This window comes from Stegodyphus dumicola, chromosome 3 (genome assembly GCF_044657685.1).
Source record: "Stegodyphus dumicola isolate Sdum_Otavi_A_Nest chromosome 3, ASM4465768v1".
In the NCBI taxonomy this organism is placed as follows: domain Eukaryota; kingdom Metazoa; phylum Arthropoda; class Arachnida; order Araneae; family Eresidae; genus Stegodyphus; species Stegodyphus dumicola.
In genome coordinates this window covers 208,426,214-208,439,510 of record NC_140770.1, presented here as the reverse complement: position 1 = coordinate 208,439,510, position 13,297 = coordinate 208,426,214, and the positions used below count along the sequence as shown (strand labels likewise).

Sequence of the window (13,297 nt, the reverse complement as noted above, 5' to 3'; positions counted from 1 at the left end):
TTAGACTGTTTTCTCCAGTTGACCATGTGAAAATACGTTTCTTATATTGTAAATAAACAATCTTGACATCTGTTTTGTATTTCCCTTTTCGACTGTTCTTATGTATTTAAGATTTCATTCAATGAGTCATTGTTATCAAGTCCTTCAGACCTTACAAAAACTTGCATTCATAAAAACTCAACCGTGTTGAAATCGATGGAATAAACAAGAAACAAAATTAAGATAATACTTATACATTACTCTTTATCATTTTATTATAGTATACAGTTTTTTTTTTCGTTTTAAAGGTTTTTGATATCCAGATTTTAATTATCATCTTATAATTAAACGTCTAGATGCATGGTTTTTGAAAACATGTTTTTCACTTTATCACACACCAGTGCAAATAAACAAAAGAGGGTATAATTGAAATAAATTAATCATAGTTTCAAAACTTATGCGAACATAAAGTAAAGACGCTAAATACGGTCTATTTTATTACTTTGCTCAATGAAAGTCAGTTCTACAAAAGCTTCTTTTGTAAAAGGCCATATGATAATTGTGTTTTTATGTGAAGTTCTCAGATTCAAGTAATGTTGCAATTAAAATAAACTTATGTACTTTATTAAATTTTTATTTATTACTATTAATTTGCTAATTGGAATTCTCTATCTACGAAGTAAATAAACTAAATTGCTTAATATTTTTCTCATATGAGTAATATGAGAAGAGAAAACTATATTTATATAAATTATATTTATATAAATATAGTTAAACTATATTTATATATATATAAACTATATTTATATATACAAAACTATATTTATATAAATATAGTTTTCTCTTCTCATATTGCTCATATGAGAAAAATATTAAGCAATTTAGTTTATTTACTTCGTAGATAGAGAAACTATCTACGAAATCTATCTTCTCTATAGATAGAGAAACTATCTATAGAGTTGGACTATGTTTATATAAATGAAAGAAAAACTGCGAAAAATGTTTTGATATCAGATATGCTTTCACTGAAATCACCATATAGTATAACTGTAGTTTATACTATATTACGTAGTATGAACATCAACTCGCCTTAGTAGATGTTGTCATTATCAACTCACCTTAACAGATGTTGTCACTGAGCGACACATAAGATAATTATTTATCTTCCACGCACCTCGCACGTTGTTTTAAAATATTACGTTTTTTTCTGACATCAGTAGTTACGTTATTTTCTTCCTTCATATTCATACGGGGTTCGTGGGGATTTAAAGTGAATAACGAAGACACTACTTGATGAAAGATCGAAACACACTTTATTTAGCCAATATTAATCAGGACAGCTCCAAAGTCACTTTTTACAGTCGTTGAAGATCTACTATAAACACTCTGGAACAATCAGCGACACAGCCTTCACCCTGTCAGGCAATAGGACAGGCAATAGGTTGGAGACAGCTTCATTCCAAAGCACCAGAGTACAGCTCCCGACTCTGCTCGGTCGTTTTCGAAACTCCACGTACTCTCGAGACTCTCCACGCTACAACTCGCGATGCACTCGACGACCACAGAGCACAGCTCCCGACTCTTCGGTTCAGTCGTTCCTGGAGCTCAACACGCTCTCTAGACGATGCACTAACGCGGATATACAAAGAGACTCTTTCGATGCACTCGACGACCCACTCGGCACTCGCTGCCTGGCTGTCAACTTGATCGACTCCGCACGGACTGACTCGTTAGACGAGACAGAAACTATCTTGCACTCTATGAGGTATGAGGCACACTGAGTGACTGCGGACCAGCAGGATTTATATAGCTTTCGGCTTGTGTTCGAGAATATTCTGGGCTAAAGCGGTAAGAATTCAGAAGGTTCTCCATCCGTCCATAACATATCGCCAATTTTGTCGCAATTTGTCGCCAAATGGGTGATTACTCGTCAAATGTGGCAACCCTGCTTTCTTTGCAATTTTATGGCAACCCTAAAGCTGCTTTGAGGGGAAGCCATCTTAACACGCCTGTACATTTTGTAAGAATAGTAATGCTATTCGGCAGAACGTTAAGGCTTATTTATATTATTTCAAATTTAATAAATTTGTAATTGCTTAGCAAAGTGAGTGATATGTAAAAATTATTCTTAAATTATTTACAATTCTTAAAACTTTATCCCTTATTTTTTAATAATGTAAATAACTAATATAAATTCAAATATATTATTGTAACTAATAAAATATATTTCTAATACCACATATTACGTATCGGGTTAAAGAATCGTTTGAGTTTATACCGAAAGGTTTTTTTCCTACAGATTTTTTTAAATTTCTAATAACTGAGTAATTAAAGTAATTCTAAGGCTTAGTAACTCCAAGGCTAACTCAGTAATTAAAGTAATTTACTGGACCCTTCATCATAAATTCTATTTCATCTAGTCACATTAATGGCACAGCAAATAACAATATTAAAAGTCATGAAATCTTAATTTTTTTTAATTTATGAAATTTGATAGCGTCTGCCTTTAGTTTTGTAATATGAGGGATATTTTATATTACCTCGCTAAATAAAATGCTGGAATTTAATTTCAGGTTTTATTAATTATATTCGTATAGATTACAAGCAATCCCAGGGAAAATTATTTCTCTGTTAACCGTAAACAGGAAATATCAAAAAAAGAAAAGCAAAAAATTAAGATCTTTAACAGTTTTCGGTAGAGATACAAACTAAATATATTATCAATAACTTTATATAAAACTAGGCATAAACACCACTGAGAAAGCCTGCACCTTTGAAAAAAATCAATGACCTTTTATGTTTTAAAATACTGTAGAGGCTTCAAGAATAGTTTGACTATATATTTAGCTGAGTCTGACTTCTAGCATATGTCTTTCCAGATTTCTGTCATGAAAATTGGAGAAGAATTCGCATATTTTCCTATAAATCTAGTCCCAAACCAAACATTCCAAGCATGATTTATTCGAGAACAAATCAGCTTCAAAACCTTCACGGTTAGCGTATCGTATTGAATTCCCGCTCGGCACGATTTAATCTTGGAAAAGCCCTGTTGGGACTGGTCGCAGTCCATTGAACTACAGTAAAAATTTATTTTAAACTTTGCCTGATCGCACTGTAATATATAAAAGAATATATGCTTCTAACTCTATGCAAGAGAGGGCCAATATATGGCATCAATACTGCCAATATCAATTCAGTTACAAACCTAGTCGCTGATATTTAAGACAGCAAACATTTAATCCTGCTCTCCTGCGGCGATTTATATTAAGAAAGATTCTCATACATTACTATTATACATATATTGAAGTTAGAAATATTTCCAGCTGGCTAATACCAGAGAAATACAAGATATGCTCGAACTAACATAACAATGGCTAATTATAATAATAGTAATATGTCGTAATTGTACTAGCGAGAAAATTTGAGAAGAGACATATAACGCATCCGATGCAGAAGCATGCCAAATTTCAGTTAGGCCAAGCCTCATTACTCAAAATAATATTTAAATGTAACTGTTTGTACGCAACTATTGATGAAACTTACTTATGACTTATTTTTATTGAAAACGTGAAGATTTATTCAAATCCAAGATAAAAATACACTTGCAAGTACTATATCAAATTTGAAACGGTCAAAAAAAAAGCGCTGTACGAGTGTTGAGAATAATTTTGTTACTGACTGAAATTGACCTGTCTAATTTTTCAGTTAAAAATAGTTGACAGCTGCATTCAATTCGTAATGGCATTAAAAAATGAAGAATCTTCAAAGCAATAAACTCAAGTAATATGTTTAGAGGAATTTATAAGTGTGTCAGAATGTAGAGACATGAGCAATCTCCTATACGCGCCGAGTGTACTATCGTTACACTACGAAGGAAGGCGGAAAGGAGGGAGAAAATACCTTATATACTCCCCCTTTTAAAGACCGACTGAAGATGAGGGTACCCAGTCACCAAATCCTGGTGGTGACGAATTATCGTACACCATCTTTTTGTTCGGGCGCCGCTGCAGAATCATTAGGTCTTTTTTTTTAAATAGGAGATATAAAAAAAAAGAGCTGTACTCTCGCCGAGACTCGAACCTGGACTTGTCGAATACGTGCCGAGTGTACTATCGTTACATCTAGACATGCTGGAAGTAGGGAGAAAAATCTTATATACACCCCCTTTTAAAGGGCGACTGGGGATTAGAGGACTCAGTCGCCAAATCCTGGTGGTGACGAATTATTGTCCACCACCTTTTAGTTCGGGCGCCACTGTACGTTATTTTGAAGCAGGAGGCGTGAAACTTGAGCAACGCCCTCTCCGGGACTCGAACCTGGACCTCTCGAATACGCGGCGAGTGTGCTACCGTTACACCACGAAGGCATGCGGAATTCAGGAAGAAAATACTTTATAATCAAACGAAACATCAAAAGATAATACAGGCAAACATTAAGAAAGATTACCATGAAATATTAAGTTAGGTTTAAAGAATTAAAACAAAAAAAGCCAGCAAATTTTACTGTTATCGAATTTCTCAAAGCCTATTCACCACATGGATATTTTATGACAGACGACAACCCTTATTCGTTACAGGATTAAACTGCTGACAAATAGGATTAAAATGTTTAGAGTTTTCAGGATTCTAATTCAGTCATCAATTAATAATTCTTGTTAATTAACTAGAATCAGTAAACCGAATGCGGTTTTCGCATCGACACACAGCTAATATTTAATGAGAAAAATGCAGGGAGAGGATCGCATATTAATTCCCACACTAATGATTCTCCGTCGGTATTTTCACTCTACGACAATCGTGAATTTCTGTTAGTTGAATTCCCTGCACAATATTATTTACGCCAGTCCATTAGGGAGACTTATGAAAATCAACGAATCAAAGAAGCTCAGGATGCGGGGAGGATTTTTATGTTAAGTATGTAAAACTTATTTGACTTCTAACATCAAAAGAAAAGTATAGACATCTTTTCTTGTGGTAGATGAGCAGCAGAACTTGAAACTCCTGAAATGATACCCATTATCATTGTTATTTTAATATTCTCAATAATTTATAAATAATGTTTCAGTTTTCTAAAAATAAATGATCCTCATTTGATTTAATAACTTCTCATAAATAACACTATAAAAAATTTTCTTAATAAATTTATCAGAGAGAAAGTAAATTAAATGTTTGCACTACCTTCTTTAATTAAAATTTGTTTGTAATTGTAGCTTCTCCTTTACCTTTCCCCGTTAGCTTATCTTTATAGATCCATATTCTTTGCTTGCCAGTTCTTTTATCCATTTTGATTACACCAATAGCTCCAAAATAATTGGAGAGGTCATCCTCATTGACACCTTCGGGTAAGCCAGACACAAAAACTGTATCCTGAATCTCTTCACCTCCAAACCAATTAATAGCAGAACTTGCAGTTGTTTATTAATAATTGGACTTTGCAGTCCAATTATTTTGGAGCTATTGGTGTAATCAAAATGGATAAAAGAACTGGCAAGCAAAGAATATGGATCTATAAAGATAAGCTAACGGGGAAAGGTAAAGGAGAAGCTACAATTACATATGATGATCCCCCAACTGCAAGTTCTGCTATTAATTAGAATTTGTTTATCAATAAAGTGTTTTAATCGCATTCACACTAAAAAGAATCATGAATTTAGAAATCATTACCATTTTTTAATGCTATGCTGAACTTGAATGGACTTTCGATTGTTTTAAGAACTTAAATATATTCATTTCTGATTCCTGGAGGCGAAAATTGCCTTCTTTAAATATTTTTAATGAACTAAAATTATAATTAGAGAATAGAAAATTAAATAAAATTATTCGATATAAACATATGAAGAAATTATATACAAATGAATTAGCGTTGTGAAAGAAGAATTTCGAATATTGTTTTCGTGAAATCATTAACGCTTAAATAAAACTCAGTATTTAGGTATTATACTAGAAAGAATCGATCTAGGGGGGAGGGGATAGCCAGTTACTTTATGGAAACTACAGTTTTTGCTTTCCCCTCCCACCGAAAAACAAAATTCTCATATGGACACCAGACGATTTCCTTTTACGTTCTATTAAATTATACACATTTTTATTGCACTTCATTTAAACTTATTTCCTTGAATTCTAATTAACCGATCTCTCAAGGTAAGTTGAAAATGACACCAAAAATTGCAAATTTTGAAATTAAATATCTAGGTCAGTTTTTGTCGTATTGAAGTCAAATTTCATCTTATAAGGTATTTCTCCCACGTCTCTAGCCTGCCTTCGTGGTGTAACGGTAGCACGCTGGGCCAGTATTCCAGAGGTCCGTGGTTCGATTCCCGGCGAAGGCGGCTGTTAATTTTTCATCTCTCTGGTTTTCAAAAAATCCTAATGTCTCTAAAATCTAAATTTACTTTTTCATAACGGGTATAAAACTTTCTCAAATATAAGTATAGAACCAGAAGACCGAATTAAAAGTTATATTTCTTTATTTGTTTAAAATTATTTTTTTTTAATTTAACGTTACCAAAACATGAATATTTTCGTCATTTAAACCACTTCTGCAATTGGAAGTGCATGACTACGACCAGCGATTGCAAAAATAAAGGCTGAGTAAGGCTTGCTGTGTGTCTGTGTGTATACATATATACTATTTGGTTCCGCCGATTGCAATAGAAAGGTGGTGCACAATCAAAAAGGAGATTGCACAAAAAGGCTGGTTTAGCAGTCCCATATGCAAAATTTCAACGTTGTACTATTTCTCTATTTTTTAATTATGCCAGAAAGATACATACATACGTATGTACAAGCATCACAAAAAAAATCTCTTTGATTCCTCTTTATATCCATTTTACAATCTGTTCTGGAAAAAATAATCCTTTATTCTGTCCCTACACACAGACTTTATGCAAAAAAAAATCATTCAGATGGATTCGGAAAAGGTGAAAATGGATATTTCTGTTGAAAAATATTCGAAATTTTTCGCGATTACAATACTTCCTTTACTCCGCATAAGGAAGGAAGAAAAAACCATATTTTAACTTCTAAGTAAACCTTCAGCTGTCTGTGAATCTGGCACAATATATTCCTTTCAGATCTGAAAACAGATATTCAATTCTAATTTTTCCGATATCTCAGGTAGGATAGAAACACATAAGTTTCATTTGCGTGTTTTAGACTACATACTGAAATCAATATATTCTTCCCATCAAAAAGAGAAGTTTTATGCCGTTCTCTTCAAGCTGGAATTTTGCACACTATTTCATGATAGCTTTTGAGATATATTTAAGCAAACGACTGAAGCAAAATTAACAATTCTGCTCTGTCCTTGAAGAAGACCTTTAAAAAGAAACTGGTTCTTCATGAAGACTTTAAAGAGAAACTGGCTCCTCTTTCTGTAATATACCGGTAAAATCGAAAAACAGGGGGGCTTTCAGACAACCGATTCACTGAAATTTGAAGCCAGAAGGAACTTCCAATGTTGAGAAGTTTTATCCACTCAGCCACTGATGCCCTTGATACTACTGAAAAATAGATACTAACCTTCTATCGAAATCATCGTTGAGCAAAGTAGTTCTTACGTGGTGACTGATGATGTATAGAGTGGCATATTGTTATCTCTTATCTGCAAATCTAGACAAATTTGCGCACCAAATTTTCTTTAAAAGAGGAGGATTTTTTTTTTTTCCTATTTGCTGTAACTATTTATCATGATCTATTGCATAGATATTTAACATGGATTTTTTAAAATGCTTCACGGAATTCTAGATAATCTGCATTTTAATATTTCCATATTAGAGTAGACATTCTATTACAAAAACTAGAACTATCAAATTTTAGCTTTAAGGGGCCTGTGTAAGATTCTAGTATAATTTCCACACATTAAGAAGAAAATGAAACTTTATCCTTTGGTTAATGTAGGAAATTTTATGTTTTTATGCAGGAAATTTTTATTGTCAAAATTGCAAGCGTTCTCAATAATTGTAAGTTATTTATCATTGTACGGAAATTGTTACAAGAATTTTGAACGATTTGTAGATTCTTGATTGTTGCAGAACTTAGCAGATAAGTAAAATAATTTCAAATCATGCGTTGATGATCATGGTGGTGTGAAAAGATGATTTTTGCTTACGGCATAACGGTTTTTGAATAAGAAGGATGTTATTAATGGGTGTTCTATACTTAATTCTATACCATTGAGTATTTATTACCACAATATATAATCTTGACTCATGGAAACAATAACATAATATTATAGCCTCGCCAACAACAACAGTTTTTTTTTTCACCAGTTTGTAAACGAGTTCCAGATTCAAGCGAGGCCTTGAAATGGTATTTGTTTTGGAGAGAATCTTCCTGGGTGTTTCCCGCGAAGATGTTGGTCACGTGAGCCCCATTTACTACACGCCCTTGGACTGCCATCACCTCTGGCGTTGAAGATGCAGGTAGTTCTTGCTAATCAATCCTGAGGATCATCTCTGTTGAATCCTCTGCTAAGAGATTGCGCGATGTACAAGCCAGAATGTCCGAAGTTCTCTTGTAACAGATTTACGTGTCCGCTCACCATTTATCTTCAGCCCGATCTGTTCTGGTCCCAAATTCAAGTGATGAATGAACGGATCAGAGGAAACAAGCAAAGGGTTATGATGTTCAGGAAGAGTTTTTTTATATAGCCCCTTTTGAAGAATCAATTTCTAAAATGATTTCAAAGAAAGATAATAGAAACGAAGTGGGCCTGAGATGAGCTTAATAAAAGAGTTTTGTTTTCATGGAATTAGATAAATGGGAAATGAGAAAATGGTAAATGGCAAGAGAAATAAATCCTGTTCTAAAAGGAAAAAAGATAGTAGAAAATAAATGAAATATTTATTTCTACAACCCGTTATCGGATAGAAAAGAATTTAAAGAATTCATTGGATTGTGAAACATTTATGAAAGATGCAATTGCAGAGATTAAATGGAGCAGTTACGTAAATTTATTTTAAATACTTGATATGCATTACTTTTAAAGTACAAGTTCTGAATGGTGCTAAACGGTTCTCAGGATTTGAAAAATTTAAAAAGCTTATGATAATTGTCTTTAAAGTAAATGCATTCATAGGAGATAAAGAATTTAGAAAATACTGCAGTTCATTAAAACATTTCAAACATTTACTATGAAAGTTTCGTGTACATGAGCTTGTACGTATATTTATTGTAGAATTTCACATTTTTACATTAATTTAAATCTTTTGATATTAGAAACGACGTTCCTAGAGCCTTCCCAAAAATGTTTGACCTATACAGCATATTTCATATATTTATCATGCACACAGCTTGACAAATATTATCATCAAGTAAAACATAAGATCTCGCCAAAAGCCAGTTCTTGCCATTCGGCAAGGTATAAGAATTTTATTTTTTAAATTTAATTAATTTGTAACTCTTTAACAAACTGAGAGAGATTAAAAAAACAATAAAAATACTTTCTAATAATTTAAATATTTTTTATTTAGCAGTTAATCTATTTGATATAAATTATAACACATTTTATTTATGAAATAACTAGTTGATAACTTTATGAAAATTTTCAGTAATTTTATGAAATAATTCAGTAATATAATATTAACAAAAGTTATTTATTTCGTCACGCCATACATTTCACGATGGTCTCCAAAGTGATATACGAGTACCTCAAGGGATATGCAAAGTGATACTTGGGGGTACGCTTAAGAAGTAGGCTCACGATCACATGATAATAATGACAATATAATTTATAATCTATTATATTATATTAATATAGCATATTATACTATATATAATAATTTTATAATCTATTATATTATATTAATATAGCATATTATACTATATATAATAATTTTATAATCTATTATATTATATTAATATAGCATATTATACTATAGATAATATACTATATATAATATGATGTAATTGTACTAACGGACACAGCCCCCAGTCCACCTAGCTGGCATAAGCCGACCATATGACTAAAAGGGTACCGGCCAATCCAACCAAAGAGAGGGGGTAGCAGCCCGGCTGCGGCCTCCCAAAAAAAACTAAAATTAAAAAACAAAAATAAAAGCAGATCTAGTTCTCAATTCCAATAGTTTTCTTATTCATATTAATAATGTTACAATATTATATAATATAATTTAATATTATATTATAGTATATATATATATATATATATTATTGAGTGACAACTTATAATTATTTTCGTCTTGGATATGCTATCAAAAATGTTTGGAGATCCCTAACGTATCTGGTACAGAATTTCTTTGGTTTTCCCTTCTTCTTCACTATCAAAGCAAATTATAAATAGTCGATATGGTTGCTATATTATACAACCGAAAATCGAGACAAAATACCTAATTTCTGAATAGAAGGTATATCTAGTTTAACTTTCATATTTTATGCTTTATTATTATTTACCAATGTATATAAATTTACTGTTTACAACAGAGATTAATTTCAGAAAGCAAAAAGGTAGTACAATGGCTTTAAAGGGGGAGACTTGTTCCTAAAGAATGGTTATTTCTGCTTGCTGTCTGAAAACTTATCTATTAAAACTGGAATAACTTTATCTATTTGGAATATATTCATCCTTAAATAATGTTCAACGGAATGATGTTCAAAAGACTATGTTACAGGTCCAGCGACTTCTCGTATGTCAAATGGGACGATAACACACCAAATCATAAATACTTTTCCACAGCTTATTTAGTTTTCATAGATACAAGCATTTTTGTATAAACTTATTCAATTAAATTCGAATATTTACAAATATGAGGACATTTATTAATCTGAAAAGGTTATATTTTACAAACAACTAAATGATAATATAAAATCATGCTATTGTAACAAACATCGTGTCGACATTACAGCAGATAAATTTTTAAGCCATTTATTGTATTCTAATACATCTACGTTAAAAATTCAATAATATTTATCATATCATAGGTTTTTCTAAGGTATAAATAAATCTCCCGCTTAGAAAAAGAAGCGAAAAATAGGATAAACATTGAATTTTTGCAAGACTTTTATCTGAGACGTTTAGCAACGAGGAAAATGGAGAAAAGCAATTGACTGGGTTTCAGCAAAAAAAGCGTTTTTGAAATGTTCTTTCAGAAGGTAAGAAATATGGAGGGATCTAAATCATCGATAGTCACCATTTCTATAAGCAAAATAAGTTCTTTATACAATAACATTTACTTTATGCCAAAAAGTTCTTTCTGAAAACTTCTGAAAGAAAACTAAAACATTTCAAATAAAAGTTTACTAAAGAATCGCATGTATAAAATTCCTCTTTGGGTATTAGAAATATTTTAAACGAAGGTTTTTATAAAACTTTTGGATTCACACATTACGTTACGTAGCGTTACTACAGGCATACCGTTCCCAATCCTACTATTTTTCTACCCTGCCAGCGATTGAGTGTTTAAGACAGCTGAATATTGGTACTTCGAACCTGATTTGGGTTCGATCCCAGGCGAACGGGCTGACTGCGTGTTTGTTTTTCGTTGTTTTTCCCATATGTAACGTGAATACAAGCCAGTTTCCCTCAAAAAATCTTTCACGAAGGTTAGGCAGATAGCCCTCGCGGCTTTCGGAATCCAGATAATCTAACTAACCTTACTTTTCTTTTCCCATTGTGTTATATACTGCATGAAGCATTGGAAGGACGCATGGATTGGTAAATATCAGAATATCTGCTAGTTTTTTCGTAGATCATTCATTAATTTTTCATATTATAATTACACATTGCGTATCAGTGCAACAAAGGAAAGGTCTTTTCAATACCTATTATCTTTACTTTTATCTCTATGATTTATAATATATTTAACTAAACACTAAACAATCACGATATTGATATATCTAACGATAATATTAAACATTTACATCATCAGTAATTGTATAATAAACTTTCGTTCCTCGCCTACCAACTATGCAACGTTTTTGCTACGTTTAATGTTAAAAGTCTTTGGTTCTTCTTAGAAAAAAATGGAAAGTTGGTTGCATAAACATTGTTATTACATACTGTTAATAATTTAGACAACTTAAGGTTGCTTTTGGTTTTTGAAGTTTCAAATTATTATTCACATTGAGCTCTCGATTATCCTTATGCAGATTGTCAGCTTTACGAATTATCCGTATACTGCCTTCTCAAACTTCTGAGACTGTTACCTGAAGAGATGAAAAATTTCTCTTTTAGGGTAAAATTCCAGAATATTTTTACATAATGAATCTTCTTAGAGACCTTGAACGATGTTAAACGCTTAATGCTAATTCAGGGCTTTAAAAAAGGAGTGATATCGGAAATTCGGAAGCTTCTGCTAACGATGAGGTAATAGCATTGATCCACATGCAAGTTATTTTTGTTATTAAAGGGCTTGAAAATTCTCAGATTAATATATTCTTCCTACAAGAACAGTCAGTAGACTGAGTGCAAATGGTTCAGACGTGGATGCGATAAGAACCTGGAATGGCTTGTTGATTAAGGATATGGCAATGCATGTGAAGACCCTCTGTCTAAGAGGAGGGGTGACTTTCTAAGAGAAGAACTAGTACGTATAAGTTATGACTGGTTAGACTGTACTGATAAATAAACTAAGTCCTAATTTCCAACTACCAACTAAGTTGGCAGAATCCCAATGTAACTCAAAAGAGATGACAATTCTATTTCTGGTGAAAGTCTTTATAAATGTAATACATTTTTACATTAAAAAATCTCTGAAAAGTTTACTTTTTTAAAGTTAATTGTGTATTAATTATAATTCTACGGGTACCATACTCAGGAGTTTAGGGCCCATTCGAGATGAAGACGCGAGACTTATCCACATCTAACAACCCCCGTTTGAAAAGAGATGGAAGTTATAGCTGTTGCTTAAAGAAATTAACAGACGAAATTGAAAATTATGAATAAAAGATTAAAATAGGCTAGACAAAACCAACAAATAAAAATCAAAATAAAACAAAGAGCAAAAGGAAATGATAGAATAATACGTCTACGGGAAAAATTAAAATGATTTTAGTTTGCCTATTTCTTCTCAAAATTTATTTTACAAACAACTCTGGTAAACAAAGTTTCATTGTTTATAGTTTCATTATAAGAATTTTAAAATTTAGGAATACAAAATTATTTTTCGTACCATTTTGGAAAAAACAAATCTGGGAAAAAACAAAAATACTAAAACTTAGAGAAATAATATAATTCAAAATATATAGTTTTTAAACATATTAAAAGTAAGTTAAAAATCGTATTTTAATTCCTTACAAACGTTTAAACATTCATTATACCTATAATTCAAAAGTGAAGAAACATATGGAACCGTAAGAGGTGT

At 31.9% G+C, this 13,297-nt stretch overlaps 1 protein-coding gene and 1 non-coding gene across 3 annotated transcripts in view; one reads left to right on the top strand and one right to left on the bottom strand.

The window, feature by feature from the left end:
- Positions 1 to 13,297, bottom strand: part of LOC118189424 (astakine-like) — a 207,112-nt gene that overhangs the window by 192,471 nt on the left and 1,344 nt on the right. The window lies entirely within an intron of this gene.
- On the top strand, positions 6,236 to 6,307 carry TRNAT-AGU (transfer RNA threonine (anticodon AGU)). Its single transcript has one exon. It is a non-coding gene; the product is annotated as a tRNA-Thr (tRNA).